Source organism: Zootoca vivipara, chromosome 2 (genome assembly GCF_963506605.1).
Source record: "Zootoca vivipara chromosome 2, rZooViv1.1, whole genome shotgun sequence".
Lineage (NCBI taxonomy): Eukaryota > Metazoa > Chordata > Lepidosauria > Squamata > Lacertidae > Zootoca > Zootoca vivipara.
The window spans coordinates 36280128-36284042 of NC_083277.1; the positions used below are offsets into that span (position 1 = coordinate 36280128).

Sequence of the window (3915 nt, forward strand, 5' to 3'; positions counted from 1 at the left end):
TGGCAAAGTTTCCAGTGCATGCTCTGGTTGAATGAGAGGATACTTTACAGGGCCATAAATGGGAGGAGTATGGTCAAGAGGAGGGAAAAATGTGATTTCCCTAGAATTCATGATAGATAAATTCAGAATGCCATAAAAGAAATTTAATTTACAAGTCCTGCCAACAACAAGTTCAGAGAAAAAAGGTGGTGCAAACCAGTATTCCCCCAAAGAGAAGAAAGGCATTGTGAGAAAGAAGAGGAAGAGAAAGGCAGTGGTTAAACGGCAACAAATGATGGCTCAAGGACCAGTGAGGAATCAGGAGGGGTTCAAAGGTCACTGGTGAAGGTCAGTTGCTAGGACGGAGATGTCTCGGTCAATGTAAAAGAGGAAGGAAGAGTGTTCGGAGAAAGATGGGACAAGGGGGTCCCAGCAGAAGAGAGTTCGTCGGTTTGGCAGGCATGGCAAAGAGCCATGGTCAAGGTGACTTAAGAGTTACCCGCATCTGGACTTTGTTATAAATATAGGCACCCAGTATTCTGCTTTTAAATATCCTTGAAACAGCCCCCCCCCCAAAAAAAACCAAAAGAAGCATCAGACTGATATTATGCCTAAAAGGGCTGTACAAACAGACAGCGGAGGATTGGTTCAGAAAAATCATCTCTGCAACCTTTAGAATGCTATTCACCATACTAGAAATGAGGCTACCCCCCCCCCCACAGGAAACTGACAAAATGCCAGTAACGGTGCTCAGAAAATGTTTTCATATGCTTCAGCTGGCTTCAAAGGAAAAGAAAAGAAAGAAAAAATCATGTACTTAAGTAGTTCACAACGCAAGAGACAATAGATTTTATTTGAACAATTATAATCTTTTCCCCAAGTCCTGTTGTAGCTGTGCAGACTTTAGTTTTTGGGGAAACTTACAAGAATGGGGAAAAAAGAGACATTTGAGTCCTTCTAAAAGCAAACTACGTTTAAAGGGTTTAACCCTCCTACCTGCAACCCCATTTCATATGTTTTTGTGACAGCAACATGTTGGAAAATTTGTAGAACTGCATATTTTAATTAAATGAATGTCTGTCAACTAAAGAATTCAGGATAAGGTAGAAGGAAGTTATACTGAATTGAGATTTGTGTGTAAAGACATTGTTTGAATCTAACACTACGTTGGAAGACAGGCTGCAACATCTCAATAACTCTCAAACCTCCGGCAGAGATGTGTGGCGTAACCCCCCTTATTTGGTTACACAAGCGATTCTGCATGATTTGTATTTGCACAACTTGCTTTCTCCTGCAACCTGCACTTAGAGACTGTGGCTGTGCCTGGCTGGTGTTGCCATTTCGGACATTCTATTGTGTGACATTGTGTGACCAAGACCGTTGCTGTGAAAGTAGGGAGAAAAAGATGTTATGCTTTGGAGGTCCACGTTTCAGGTTACAAAAACACTACTGCTCTAAATGCTTTGACTTTAAAAAATTTTATGTCTCACGGAAACAGCCCGTTGCTACAAAGCAGCTGTAAGTTTTTTCTTCTTCTAGAAACCACAAGACTTTGCATAATTTGAAAAACAGGCTTCAGTATCCTAGCAGAACTCAGCCGTCGGCAGCTGGATGGGAGGCAAATACGGATTTAAAGGACCCCTCCTTAACCCTGCACATGCATGAAGTTCTGTGGAAGGAAAGAGAAACCACGAGGAGATCCTGAAAGATGGACCAGACGTGGAATCCTGTTGCAAGCCTTGTGAAATTCGGCAAAGACTGCTGTAAGGCACTGCTGCTATATCCCAGAGATGACTTCTCAACTAACTGCTGCTACATCCCAGAGATGACTTCTGTGTGCCAGACACACCTCAATGTCCAATACGTGGGACGCACTACCTCGGAGAGTTTGGTGGTGGACTTACCAGCAAGAAGTTCTAAAACAGCAGCGGCAGCTACAAGGACAATCTCTCCCCCCCCTCCTTTGTTTTTTATCTACAGGAAATCACTCGAGCGAACAGCGTGTAGCCTTGCGGAGCCTGACACGATGGTTCCAGCCTGACGCTAGCGAGTCCCTGAGTGAATCCTTGAAGGAAGGGAGACGAGACCCTCTTCATTCCTAGGTGGTGAGGTATCCATTCCATCCGGTGAAAGTGCCTGAGATGACCCCCTGGATCCACACCCTGCTGTACCTAATCAGGAGTGGGTACCCAGCGCACGGTGCACCAGTTTCCCCTTGCAGCGTCTGACCGGCAAAAGACGCCCAGCGCATGGGAAACCGAAGTAGCCCCTGCTGTGACACTCCGGACGCTGTCACTCGACGCACGGGTTGAGGAATGTCCATCTTATGCAGCACCAAACATCAAGGAGACAAGGAGACGCAGTAAATCTTAGACCCTTATATATGTATGTATGTATGTATATTTGTATGGGAGGCATCAATTGAGTGGGACCCACAGTAGAAGTCTACCTGCCCCCAAAGCAGTATCCTTAATTTGGAAGGAAGGGCAGTGTACCTGCCTCACTTGAGCGAACAGACCCAAAACAGTTTCAGAAATTGAACCATGGGGTGGGTTCCAGCAACTCCCTAGGTCATACAGATATGGGGAGGGTTCCAGCAACTCCCTAGGTGATACAGGGCTATAGCTGGGTTGGGGATGTAACTGGAAGACGTTGGCCAGGTGCACCCCTCAGTTCTGGTTTTGGAAATGATGGGAGAAGCTTCTGGTAGCCCACTGATATCTAATGCAAGCCTCTCCTGATTCTGGCAAACTGGAACAATAGCCATTCTTTCTGTAGCCAAATGCTCAGCTAGGACAAACCTCCAATTGTTATATATATATATATTCCTGGCCTTTAGAACTGTGTAGGAACTTTTGAAACCCACTGATTTGCATTGAAGCCCAGTACTGAGCTGAGAGAGAACTGTGTATTTTCCTGCTGACATAAAGTTTTGGAAACAGTGGCTAAAGCCCCTTGGCTTTTAGATTTCCAGCAACTATAGTATCCTAGTATCTCTGAAGACTAGTGTGGCCATTATAGATTCATGGCCCACCTGAGAGAAAGAACCCTTTGTTGCCAAAATCTGTATTGCGATTTTTTTGTTGTGCCTCAAATGGAAATGCAATGTAGTAGAAAGTGGCACTTGTGCTTCGATAAAAATGATGTTTGTATAATGCAAATATGTGTTCCCTGTTAGGTCTAACACGAAGGCTAAAACCTTCAACAGAAAATGCTTAGGAGTTATGGAAATAGATTAATCAAAAGCTGAACCAGGCTTAAATTCAGCAAGCATTTTTACTCTGCTTTATAGCATCAAGCTGAAGCAGGAAAAAAAAAAACTTTCATGGTTATTTTACACTGACAGTTCTGCAGACTGAATGCCTTAATCTACAGGCTCTCAGAGTTTGTGTATAGCCCTATGAATTAGCTGATGGTGTCTATCCTAACAATGAATTATCCTTTCCCCCTTAGGAAAGTTTCCAACCCCATGTGTATGTGTGGTAGCATTTTTAAGAAACTGCTTAGTAATGCACGCTATTCACAAGTTTTAGAAACACTAGCTTGTATACCTTAAGTTAAGAAGTTTCAAAATGAAGGTCTGAATGTGCCAGGTAACAAAATTTAGGTCTGTTTGTAAAATATTTTGCTATTTGATTTAAGAAAAGCAATGTACTATGTCTTTAATGACTGCTAGTTCCTGATCACAGCCGGAGGTTCCTGGAACCTTTTTAGTTCTGGTGACACTAAGAAACATTTAACAGCCTTGGTCAGGTATTTTAACTGTTCAGTAGAAAAGGCAGCCCCCACCCCGAAGTTCTCTATCTGCCTTGCACTGTTTCCCTGGAAGTCAAAAACCTAACATTTGAGCAAGCTTCCAGCTAGCCTTCTTCTGCCCTACATACCTCTTTGCAGCCCAGCAATCTTCTGAGGGCTCTGAACTAGCATCTGTATACA

At 43.6% G+C, this 3915-nt stretch overlaps 1 long non-coding RNA gene across 1 annotated transcript; it reads left to right on the forward strand.

Annotated features, from left to right (window-relative positions):
• Positions 1-585: 585 nt before the first annotated feature.
• LOC132591700 (uncharacterized) lies at positions 586-3351 on the forward strand. The gene is made up of 2 exons (XR_009557093.1): positions 586-2549; positions 2588-3351. It is a non-coding gene; the product is annotated as an uncharacterized LOC132591700 (long non-coding RNA).
• The last annotated feature ends 564 nt before the right edge of the window (positions 3352-3915 follow it).